Raw genomic sequence first — 13,804 nt, 5'->3', positions numbered from 1 at the left:
CTGACTGCCATTAGGCACCGAGATGAGATCCTCAGACCCCTTGTGAGACCATATGCTGGTGCGGTTGGCCCTGGGTTCCTCCTAATGCAGGACAATGCCAGACCTCATGTGGCTGGAGTGTGTCAGCAGTTCCTGCAAGATGAAGGCATTGAAGCTATGGACTGGCCTGCCCGTTCCCCAGACCTGAATCCGATTGAGGACATCTGGGACATCATGTCAGCTCCATCCACCAACGTCACTTTGCACCACAGACTGTCCAGGAGTTGGCGGATGCTTTAGTCCAGGTCTGGGAGGAGATCCCACAGGAGACTATCTGCAACCTCATCAGGAGCATGCCCAGGCGTTGTAGGGAGGTCATACAGGCATGTGGAGGCCACACACAATACTGAGCCTCATTTTGACTTGTTTTAAGGACATTACATCAAAGTTGGATCAGCCTGTGGTGTGTTTTTCCACTTTAATTGTGGGGGTGACTCCAAATCCAGGCCTCCATTTGTTAATAAATTTGATTTCCATTGATGATTTTTGTGTGATTTTGTTGTCAGCACATTCAACTTTGTACAGAACAAAGTATTGAATGAGAATATTTCATTCATTCAGATCTAGGATGTGTTATTTGAGTGTTCCCTTTATTTTTTTGAGTAGTGTAATTTGAATCCATAGGCTCTGCTCCTTAGTGAAGTTCTATACTGATTTAAAAAATTTGTAATGTATCCCGTTGGGTAGTATCTTTTGTGAGTAACGGTACATACAATCATTTGTGCTCCACCTATATACACCTATCCAAATAATAAGAATTCACTATACTCGTTTTTGTACTTAAAGAGGTTGTCCAATACTTTAGGATAGGGCATCAATGTCTCATCGGTGGGGGTGCATCACCCAGCACCCCCACCGATCAGCTGTTTTAGGCTCCGGCGGTGGCAGTAACTGCTCAGTAACAGAGCTGTTGTGTCAAACTGATAGTGGCCGTGGCCCGGTAGGGTACATCTGCACCATATCGATTTGAGTAGGGGGCAGATGTGCAGTACTCGGCCGCATCCACTATCAGTAGATGGAGCAGCTCCGTCACTGAGTATTACCGGCTGCTGCCAGCACCTGATCTGCTGAAGACCTCCATGCCTGTCATTACGGATCTCCTTTGAAACCCAACCTTTGGTTGGGTTTCAAAGGAGAATGTGATTTTTACTATATGCAGCGATGTTGTGGCATCTCTGTATATAGCACAAGCGATCAGACGATCACAGCTTCAAATACAATTAAGAAAAGTAAAAAGTAAAAAAATTTTTTTTAAAAAAATATGAAAAAAATCCCATAAAAGTTCAAATCACCCCTTTTCTCCCATTAAAAATAAAGATATTAAAAAAACACATATAGGTGGTATCGCCGCGTTCAGAAAAGTCCTATCTATCAAAATAAAAAAATAATTAGCCAGATCAGTAAACACCATAAAGGAAAAAAATCAAGAAGGCAAAAATTACGTTTTCTTTTGGTCTCTGCAATTCCACAAAAAATGCTGTAATAAGCGATCAAAACGTCACATCTATCCCTAGATTTTATCAATAAAAACGTTGTCTCTCCCTGCAAAAAGTAAGCCATCCCACAGCTCCATCGACCAAAAAATAAAAAGGTTACGGGTTTCGAAATATGGCGACACAACCTCAAAAATTTTATTTTGCTAAATTTAGATTTTTTTTTTCACTACTAAAATAATATATAAGCTGAACATGCTTGGTATCGCCGTAATCATACTGATGAGTAGAATCATATGGCCAGGTCACTATACCACAAAATGTACACTGTAAAAACAATTCCCAAAAAACAATGTCAGAATTTCATTTTTTTTTCCCACAATATCTCCCCGCTCTGATTTTTTTTCCTGTTTTCCAGTACACTATATGGTAAAATGAATGGTGTCAGTCAAAAGTACAACTCGTCCGCAAAAAACAAGCCCTCACATGTCTATGTGGAAAGAAAAATAAAAAAAGTTATGGCTCGGGAAAGAAGGAGAGGAAAAAACAAAAACCAAAAATCGAAAACTGGCCGCATTGAAGGGATTAAAATCTGTGACATGTCAGTTCTCTTTGAAGGTTTTTATTTCGGATTTCACTCTTTGAAATCCAATGCAAATCCGCAACAAAATCAGCATGTAACGAGTGCAAATTTTGCTGTGTGCGTGGGTACACGGACAGTCCTCGCATTGGAAGACCTGGCCCTACCACTGGGTCTTCTGACCTCAGAAAAGGAGAACTGGTGATCGGGCTGGGTCTTCCGATCCGAGAACAGTCAGTGTTTCATTGATGTAGGAATCCGGCCTTAGGCTGTGTGCCCACAATGCGTATTTCATGCGTTTTTGTTGCGGAAATTTCCGCAGCGTAAACGCATGATAAACGCATGGTAAGCCTTCTGCCATGGTCCCCTATGCAATTCCACACTTTCAATGCCCATGCTGCGGATTTTTCCGCAGCGTTTATGCTGCGCACAAAAATCTGCAGCATGTCCATTAATTTTGCGGAAGCGCGGCGTAATCGCCGCCATTGCCTCGCATTGAGACGCACATAATCCGTGTCAGTACATTTGTACTCATGGATTATATGAGTTTCAATGTGCGGATGGTACCCAAGTCTGGAGGAGAGGAGACTCTCATCCAGACCAGGGTACCATTGTACCTGTAAAAAAAAGAATAAAATAAAAAATAAAGATTATATTCACCTTCCGACGGCCCCCGGTCTCCTTCCCTGTGCTTGCTTGCAGGACTGAAGGACCTGCGGTGACGTCACAGTCATGTGACCGCAGGCCCTTCAGCGCAGTGTCTTGCGATATCCCGGCAGCCAGGAACGAGCCAGGAACGAACGCGGCAGCACACGCCGGGGCCATCGGAGGGTAAGTATAGCTTTATTTTTTTATTTTTAAACATTCTTTCGGTCACAGTATATAAATCCATGCCGGTTGCATGGATTTATACAGTGTGACCTAGTTGTCAAGCACTTTCCACGTGATGCAAAAATCGCCTGGAAAGCGCTTGTCAATCCGCATGTGGAAACGCATGTGAATCCGCATGTATTCCGCAGGAAAAACGCATGTACAATCCGCATGCGTTTTTTCTGCCAGGGAGATGCAGAAATGATGCAGAAATTTTCTACTTCATTTCTGCATCGTGGGCACATAGCCTTAGATGAATTCCACTGATTTTCAGTTTCAGATATTGCAGCCAAAAATCTGGTTTATGTCGGTTCCTGTATATTGTACATATTGCAGACAGATTTACTAGCGTTGCAAGTCCTGTACAAAAAGTGATCTGAGTGCTGTCTACAAGATATCACATGTAAATGGGTCTTTGATGCCAACAGCAGATTTAAACCTTCTCAACTGTTTTCAAGACACTGACCATGATGTGCACACTGCTGATGGAGATCAAATAAGAGAGAAAATCAACATCTTTGAGGACAATTATTTTAATTAATTACATGTATTTTGGGTTAACAAAAAAAAAATTTGCATTTAAGTTTTATTAAAAATGTTGAACGAGGTTGCTTCATGTTCTTAAATTTCTAAAATTGCAAAGTGCTCTTAGGCTGAGTGCCCACGTAGCGTTTTTCAAGCGTTTATGCTGCGGAATTTCCGCAGCGTAAACGCTTGTTAAACGCTAGGTAATCCGCACCCCATGGTCCCCAAGGGGATTCTGCATGTTCTATGCACATGCTCAGGATTTTTCCGCAGCGTTTATGCTGCGTACAAAAATCTGCAGCAGGTCATTTAATTTTGCGGAAGCGCAGCGGAACTCCCGCCATTGACTTGCATTGAAACGCATAGAAACCGCGACTGTACATTTTTACAAGCGGCTTCTATGCGTCTCTATGTGCGGATGGTACCCAGTTCTGGAGGAGAGGAGACTCTCATCCAGACCTGGGTACCATTGTACCTGTAAAAAAAGAATAAAATAACAAATAAAGTTTATACTCACCTGTCCGAAGGTTTCTCTCTGAATGCCGGCATCACTGAAGGACCTTCGGTGACGTCAGTCATGTGACCGCAGGCCCTTCACCGCTCTGTCTCGCGATATGCCGGCAGCCGGGAACCAGACAGGAACGAGCGCTGCAGCCACGCCGGGGCATCGGGGGTGAGTATAGCTTTATTTGTTTTAATTTTTACGGTTCACACTGTATAAATCCATGCTTTTTGCATGGATTTATACAGTGTGACCTAGTTGTCAAGCACTTTCCAAGTGATGCTATCGCCTGGAAAGCGCTTGTCAATCTGCATGCGGAAACGCATGTGAATCCGCATGTATTCTGCAGGAAAAACGCATGCACAATCTGCATGCGTTTTTTCTGCCAGGGAGATGCAGAAATGCTGCAGAAATTTTCTGCTTCATTTCTGCATCGTGGGCACATAGCCTTAAAACGGAGGTATTTTTTAATTCTCACATTTACTGTTGTTGCTTAGAGGGGTTGTCCAGGACTTTAGCATTGATGGCCTGTCCTTAGAAGAGGTCATCAATGTATGATTGGCCAGGGTCAGACACCCAGCACCCCCGCAGATCAGCTGTTCCTGCAGTCTGTGGTGAATGGAACTGCTCTTTTACAAAGCTCAAGCAATGTGAACTGAGGTCTAAGATGGTACACATGCAAGAAATAGGAGCATGTTCACACTAGCAAAAAGATGCAAAACCTACAAAAGACAAAAAATATATATCTCATACCCTACCATCATTATATATAAATGTAAAGCAAAGTTGCATATGAAATATAGGGTACTTAGTGAACTATTTTTGATCACTAAGTACCCTATATTTCATATGCAACTTTGCTTTACATTTATATATAATGATGGTAGGGTATGAGATATATATTTTTTGTCTTTTGTAGGTTTTGCATCTTTTACAAAGCTGCACAGCACAGCACAATCTCTGTCAACGGAATAGTGGCGTGGCCGGGTACTGCACATACACCCCTTATTTATTGGGCAGACGTGCAGTACCCAACCGTGGCCACTATACAGTCAATGGAGTGATGCTGTGCAGCTCTGTAACTGATCAGTTCCGGCCACCGCTGACACCGGGAACAGCTAATCAGCGGGGGTGCCAGGTGTCGCATCACAACCGATCAGACATTGATGACCTATTCTAAGGGTAGGCTATCAATGTTAAAGTCCCGGACAACCCCTTTAAGTTAGCAGACACCTCTGCAGTGTATCAGTGTTGGCTGGTCTCCGGTGTGAGTGTACAAAGCTTCAAAATTCTAAAGGATTCTTTATTGCTCATCCTACGGTAGCGATTCAAAGTGGTTTCAGGAATATATTCCATCAGAGAAAAAAGGCAGCCGTACAGCTTAATAGTGATGCCTATAGTATTAGATCCGGCGGCTGCACAGCACTTTATAAGTGCATTAAGCTGAAAAAGAGAATGGACAGCACCTCCAAAAACATATGTTGATCTAATGCCTCTCGGCAAAAATATAGAAAACTGAATATGAGGTTCTTAGTTTAACATTCTGATCAGACCGTATGAAGCCGCTGCCACGTCACGGCAAACCTCGTAGTGGGTCCTAACATTTCCTGCCTGAACGGGAGCGGAGCCGTGCGCCAACCACCACCGCAGCGACAATGCACCAGCAGGGCGGGCGGCCTGGTGCCTCACAGCACCCATGCTGCAAGACCGAGTCCCCATGACTCCAGGCCATGCCGCCCCACAAGCACAAAACCACAGCAACAATGGCCGACACACTGCACCAACACCACAAGAAAGGAGCATTGTGACTCACCTTCCTCAAGCTCTCAAGTGAGAGCAAAAATAGGCTGGACCCTCTTTGCAGTCTCCTGCAAATTAAATTGGCGCACGGCTCCGCTCCCGTTCAGGTAGGAAATGTTAGGACCCACTACGAGGTTTGCCGCGACGTGGCAGCGGCTTCATACAGTCTGATCAGAATGTTAAACTAAGAACCTCATGTTCAGTTATATATATTTTTGTCGAGAGGCATTAGATCAAATGTATGATTTTTGGAGGTGCGGTCCATGCTCCTTTTTTTTTTGCACTTTATAAGTGCACCCGACAGGGATAAATACCCAAATAGCCCAAGGTAATACTAAAAGACCTGGCTGCACCCTGCAAAAAGATAAAAAAATGTGCAACAAAAAAGATGTATAAAGTAGTGTTGGGAAGCCCACCTGGTCTACTAGTATGAGTGTCACTAATAGGTCGGGTTGTCCTGAGGAAGGAATCGGTGGACTCTGAAACACGTAGACAATAAACCTATATTTTTATCAATACTAATGGTTTGTTGTGACTCCAGAGAGCGCAGAAACAACTTCCTTTCCCAGCATCTATCTCTGACATATCCATAGGAAGCTGCAGCATTTGGAGTCCAGGCTTTATAGGTGTTGTGTCCTACACAACCCTGCTAGGTGAGCAGTTTTTAATACTTTTATGTAATATTTATTTTTTGGATTAGACCCGATGGCGCTCTTGCATTTTTCCATAACTAATAAGTTGGCGTCACACTGGCGTATATTTTCTTATCTGAGAGAATCGGGCCGATTATGCTAATGACACTCAGCTCAAACTGTGATCAGAGTTTGGGCTGAGTGTCATCTTACTGTGATGTGATCCTCTCACATAAGAGAATTGTATCACAACTGTGGAGAAGATGGAGAACTTAATTTCTCCATCTTCTCCATTGTCTGTACTCTTTTAAATCGGACTGCACTCAGATGACATCCAAGTGCAGTCCAATGTTTCACATGCACCTATAGATTTGAATGGGTGTGCGTGATCAGATTTGCTGAGCCACTTGCAGCATGCTGCAATTAACAAAAAAAAATAGCAGATCTGCACTGCCCCATAGTAAAACATTGTGCTGAGTGCTATCCGATGTTTTATAGGTTGGATACGCCTGTGTGAGCAAGCCCATAGGCTGTAAGCCAGACAATGAGCACGACACTTACCTGTGTGACTGGCACCCTATACAAGCCTTATCTGTGCGCATATACAATACTAGGTGACCACCCCCTCCATGAATGGTCGGCGTGTGAGTGGTGGTCCATCAGTATCTTGCACCTGTGTTGCCTCCTCCGTTTTCATGGAGGCTGCTGCATCCTGTAGTACATTAGTATAGTGACCTGGTGTTGGTAAATGCCTTTTGTCTGTGATGTTCTCATATTTAAAGTCGGCTTTATGTCATTGTATGTCATATCTGATGAAGAAACAGGATCGGTTTCAAAACGCGTTATGTTTTTATTGTGGTAAAATATCTTTGTATCCTGCATGCGTTCTATTCCGCATCGCTCCCTTATTCCTGTTTTTTGTTACATTCTCCATTATATATTTTAAAGTGTAACTGTGGTTTTAGGAGAACCTGCAGAAAAATGTTTGTGTATGCCTCCAGCTCCTTCCTCCTCCATAGAACTTCTTGAGCACCAACTGCAATCTCCTATCTCAGTAATGGGAAAATATGTAATCTGAAGACAGATTTTACCCATGATTTGAGAATGATGAATCAGTCTAGATGGAGAAAGAAGTAGGTATCTTTGATAAGATATATTACACATTTTATTATATGGGTAATATTAATTTCTGAGATAAAAATTGTAATGATTGTTAATCTTTGAGGCTACATTAACCCCTTTCTAACGTGACTATTTTCCATTTTTGCAATTTCATTTTTCCCTCTTCTTCCAAGAGTCATAACCTTTATATTTTTCTGTCGACATAGACGTATGAGTGCTTGTTTTTGGCGTGATGAGTTGTGCTTTTGACTCACCCATTTTATCATGTCTTGTGCTGGAAAGTGGGGGAAAAAATCCAAATCTGGCAAAATTGCAAAAAATCATAACTCCACAATTGTTTTTTTTTTTTGTATTTACCATGTTTACTATACGATAAAAATTACCTGACAATATGATTCTACACGTCATTAAGATTATGGATATACCAAACATGCATAGTTATTTTTTTTTAAATTTAAGTGCCGAAAAAAATAGTCTTAATTGGAAGCTGGTGTGAAATTAATGGGGTGAGCCATTTGTTGTTACTTTGCAGGGAAATGCAAAATAAAGGTCCTGAGGAAAATGCTTTCACAAGCTGCAACATTTTTGCACAACGCTGAGTTGCACAAAGTTTTGCAACTTTTGGTATTTTCACAACAGTTTTGTCCAGCTGTGCCAAAATGGGTGGAGTTGGGGCAGAATGAGGCATGCTGATTCCACCTCTTTCAATTTACAACTATAAATTTATACCACAAATCTTACTCCAGTCTCTGACTGGAGTAAGATTTGTGGTGAGGCGCGCACCACTTTTAAGATGCGTCTGATTAATTAAGTAGCACAACTTCTTAATGAATCAGGCACATCTGAGTCCATCCGCCCCCTACTTGATGAATTGGAGCATTTACACCATACGCTGCATGGATAAAACTTGTCAGCAATACTTTTTGACATTCTGGCTTTGTATTAGCTGTAATAGAATAATAAATAAAAAATAGTTGACTTTTTTGTATTGATAAAGATCTCACTAGAGTAAGATGGATAAAATTTACTAAGAGGCATAGCTGGAATATATTTCCACTTTAAATTACATAAAATTCTAGTGTAAATAATAGCAGATTTTTAGGGCAGCAGCTCACCTCAAGCATTCCACTGAGCTTCACTCACTTTGTTTTTTTTTTTTTTAAGGAAAGGTGGCTGCACCAATGTAAAAATGCAAAAAACGACAATATTTTTGTGCAGCTATGGGTGGAACAAAAATTTGCAAGTTTTATAAGCCAGCAAACTGGTGTAAAAACTTTGATGAATTCCCTCCTAACTTTGTGTTTTAGTTTTTTTTTGTTTTTTTTTCAGGTCAGTGACTTTTGTATTTGAAATGCAACACAGGGCATAGAGTTTTGTTTTCCTAGCAATTTCCTCATAGGCTGCTTTATACTATTTAAGAATAAATGTTCAAAATGTTACAAAATAAATGCAAATAAAAATGCTGAAAAAAGGAGTGAAGGAGAACTTAAAGGGATTTGTTTTACTGCAGTAAATATATTTTCCAAGTTCAGAAATCCTTTATTCCCAGACGCAATTTCTTTTAGAAAAACAAACTGTGCTTTACTCACCCTCCCTGGGTCCAGCGCTGAGTCTCCCAGTCTCTTTCATTGTCTGCAGTGCTGATGTCATGCCGACAGCGCTGCAGTCAATAAGTGAGCTCAACAACTCTGTCTGAGTGGATGGCATGAGCCGCTAAGCTCATTGATTGGCTGCAGTGCTGGCGGCGTGATGGTAGCACTGCAGGCAATAACAGACATCGAGAGCAGCAGCGGAGACTCAGCGCTGGACCTGGGGAGGTTGAGTAAAGTGTGCTTTATTTGTTTTGTTACGAAACAAACCTCTGGAGCAGCCTGGGCTGGATCCAAGCCTAAGAAAAAAGGTTTTCATTGTCCGACAAACCCTTGTCTGCCATGCAGGGGGTCCGGCCCAGTGTTCTGACTTGTGCTTGTAAGGAAAGTCACAACACAGGTATGAATGGAGCCCAGATGTTCACATTTTTACATTTTGTGGACCCCAATTTCCTGAAATTTAGACATCAAAAGGACCAAAAGTTATTTTGAAAAAAAAAAAAAGGGCATGACCATGTAGTAATGTGCCAAATATATTGTATTTCATCTGCAGATCTCACTTCGGAAAAGTTGAATAATAGTGAATAAATGTTCATGTGTGAACTGCGGTCTCTCCACCAGTAGCGTACACACAGTATACGGTGTGCCTGTGATGAAGTGCTTAATTACCAGCGCAGACTAAGTCTAGTGTTCCCATTTGTAAGGGATAATCAGCGTTCCCTCTACCTTCCCATGTTTGTGCCGTGTCTCTCCGGAGCCTGTTGCATGGCAACCACCCTGCCGCACGGAGCAGATACCTTACACCCACCCACTGAATCAACTGGTCTATTAAATTTAAGCTGTGTCTTCCCGTAACTCGGATCACCCCCTCCTTTGTGTTTCACTAGAAACCCTGGAATTTTCTAATTGTTCCGTACACACATTATGACTAAATGAAGGTTACGTGTACTTTTTATACCACAAATTAATCAATTTGCCTCAGTTAGGTGGCGCCGAGGTAAAAAAGATACCACGGCTTATTAGTCGCGTTTCTTCTAACAGGACCCATCAATTATATGCAGAAAATCATTTATTATTCGTAAACGTGAACATTGTGGAAGTCCTGTATTAAAGGGGTATTCCCATCTCCAGGGTCCTATCCCAACGTGTAGTAATAATAATATTAGCAAATACCTCCAATTAGAAATGTAGTATAGTTTTTTTTGATTCGCTATCTCTCTTACCTCATGTGTAGGCATTGCAGGACCTTAGGTATCCATGGTTACGACCACTGATACGTTGACAGTGAGTTAGCTAGTTGCTAGTGGTCGTAACCATGGATACCTAAGGTCCTGCAATGCCTGCAACATGAGGTAAGAGAGATAGCGAATAAAAAAAAACTATACTACATTTCTAATTGGTGGTATTTGTTAATATTATTATTATTATTACATCTACCACATATTGGGATAGGATCTTGGAGATGGGAATACCCCTTTAAAGCTGGTGTAGTGCAAAATGGGAGGTGTTGCCCCTGGCAACTAATCAGAGGATTTCATTTTCCCTAATTGGCTTAAAGGGCCACACCAGTATATTAGCATTACATTGTCATACCCCAAAATAATGATCGGAAAGTGCAGAGGCGATATGCATATTTACTTTACTCTCTATACTCCATAACTATATTATGGCTCCATACCAGTTCTGAGTGGCTACAGAACCATAATATGGACATAATGTCATCCTGTAGAGTTTTGTGATGTACATTTAGACCCCAATTCATCATTTACAATTTTTCTTTTCTGTTCAATTTTCTTTTTGCATTGTGTACTTGTACAATACAAAGTTATATTGTGGTACCGTGTCAGCCAGAAAATTCAATGTAAATACTTTTATGTTGAAAAATGACAAAAGTATTCTCAGAGTGATACCTTTTATTGGCTAATCAGAAAAAAAAATCTTTTCTGGTTAGCCAATAAAGGTATCACTCTGAGAAATCTTTCGTCATTTTTGGGCATAAAAGTTTTTGTATTGTGGTATTAGTTGCCATTTTTGATACCATATTCTTCAAAATGGAGCATGGGATTAATAAATTTGGCGCAAAGTCAAAAATGGTCTTTTGTTCTGTCTTCAACTGTTTTTGCAACCTTTGTACTGGTGACACAGGCAAAAACATCTGGAATCATTAAACTGCACCCACAAAGAAGAAACCCCAAAAAACGAACAGAAAGAACGTATAAAATAAACTTAACAAAAGGTGCAAATAGAATGAAGAATTGGGTGCAAACAAAAAGAAGGTGGAAAACTTGACAAATATTGCAAAGGCAATGATGAATCGGGGACTTGGTGTTGGGCAACAAGATTTTTTGAATGTCATTGGGAAAAAATGGTGCCATGCTTCATAAGATCATGATGCCATCTTTCTATTGCAGATTTCCAGTCTTCAGCACAATTATTCAGCACTCAGCATTCTCCCACAATGTCTATGTTCTTCTTGGGACACATAACAACCATTATCTGCATCATTATAACATGGAAGATGCAGGAAAAACAATACAAAACTAACCAGAGGGGTCATACAATGTTGTCTAGAACACAGCGCCATCTGCTGGCTGTTAATGATCTCTCTGCAGCATAAACCTGAAATACTCAAAAATGTTCAACACATGGGCTAAAAGATCTGATACGAATGTAAATACCACAGGATGGTTACTGTAAGTGCCATTCTCCTCCCCTAAAGTACTGGCTTCGCAATTCATATGGTACACGTAAGAGACACCATATGAAACTCATCTGGAAGTACACTAACGTCATATCGTACCAGTGTACAACACCATATGGAAGCACAGTCAAAATTAGGGTATAATGTCAACTGCAGTTTGTGTACCCGAAAATTGGTTGCATCTGACATTTTCACCATATTACCCATGTGCTATTAAACCATGGGTGCACACCATTTTGTGGTCCAAGGGCCACATTGCCATACTGAACCAACATCAAAGGCAGCAAAAATAAATTTTAAAGGGGTAGTTACATGAATATATCGCAAGAACCACTATCAGTACATTATTGCATCATCAGAACCAAATTTTGAGTATTTGAGAAGGATTTGGAGAGTTTCTGCTCCAAAAAAAATCAATGTGAACACATGCTAACTTAAACTGAGTTTTTTGGAAACTCACCAAATCCTCCTCGTGATTTCAAAGTTTTGACGCTTTTTAAGTTTTAACATAGCCATGAAGCACATTATGGATTGCTACAAATGTACAAGATCAGAACCACTGTCAGCACATGAGTGCAGCATGAGTGCATGAGTGCAGCACCCAAACTACCATTAGTACGTGCATGCAGCATCAGAACCACCGTCAGTACATGAATACAGCGAAGAAACCACCGTCAGTACATGAAGGCAGTGCCGTAACCACCGTCAGTACATGTATAGATCACCAAATTTAGAACAGCAATAGATTGTAATGTCAGGTCAGCCCCATATACATTTGTATAGCATGAACCTACAATTTCAAGTATGTCCTTAGTAATGGTAGGGAGATACTGTGATTTGCTGTTATCAGCCATCGTCAGACTATGGACCATATGGGAACCACAGTACTGATGAGATGTAGGAAAGATCACAAATAAACATTTACATCCAATTACTCTATACAGTTGCTTGTGAAAGTATTCACCCCCTTGAATACCTATTCAAGGGGGTATTTTTACCTATTTTGTTACAATACAACCTGTGTTTAAATATTTTTGTAATCCGTTTTGTGTGTGATGCATCAGCACTAAATAGTCTAAGTTGGTGAAGTGAATTGAGAAAAATATAGGCATAAATTAAATTTATGGGATCAAATAACTAAAAATTGGCATGTGCATATGTATTCACCCCTTTTGCTATGAAGCCCCTAAAAATTTCTGGTGCAAGCAATTACCTTCATACCTTCATAGGTCACATGCTTAGTCCAACTGTGTGCAATCTAAGTGTCACATGTCTATCAGTATATACACTTTACCTTTTCTGAAAGGCCACAGAGGCTGCAACACCATTAATCAAGAGGCTCCACTAACCAAACACCACCATGAAGACCAAGGAGATCTCCAAACAAGTCAGGGACAAAGTTGTTGAGAAGCACAAGTCGGGGTTGGGTTATTAAAAAAAATATCCCAATCTCTGATGATCCCCCGGAGCACCATCAAATCCATTATCATCAAATGGAAAGAACATGGTACCACAACAAACCTGCCAAGAGAGAAATGCCCACCAAAACTCTCAGCCCGGGCAAGGAGGACATTAATCAGAGAGTCAGCACAGAGACCAAAGGTAACCCTGAAGAAGCAGCATAGTTCCCAAGCTGAGACTGGAGTGTCAATGAGACCACAGTAAGCTGTACACTCCATAGATGTGGCCTTTATGGAAGAGTGGGCAGAAAAAAGCCTTTACTTAGAATCAAAATTTGTAAGGCTCGTTTTAAGTTTGCCAAAAAACATGTGGCAAACTTGTATGTATGAAAATGTATAGAGGAAGGTGCTGTGGTCAGATGAGACCAAAATTGAATTCTTTGGCCACCAAGGTAAAAACTATGTCTGGCGCCAAATGAACACAGCTCATCACCCTAAGAACACCATCCCCACTGTGAAACATGGTGGTGGCAGCATCATGCTGTGGGGATGTTTTTCAACAGCAGGGACACAGAAAATGGTCCGAGTCGAGGGAAGACGGATGGTGCGAC

Source organism: Phyllobates terribilis, unplaced genomic scaffold, assembly GCF_046119375.1.
Source record: "Phyllobates terribilis strain yellow unplaced genomic scaffold, ASM4611937v1 Scaffold_7__3_contigs__length_470593459, whole genome shotgun sequence".
NCBI lineage: Eukaryota > Metazoa > Chordata > Amphibia > Anura > Dendrobatidae > Phyllobates > Phyllobates terribilis.
The sequence above is the reverse complement of the archived record's forward strand: the minus strand, read 5'-3'. Positions refer to the sequence as shown.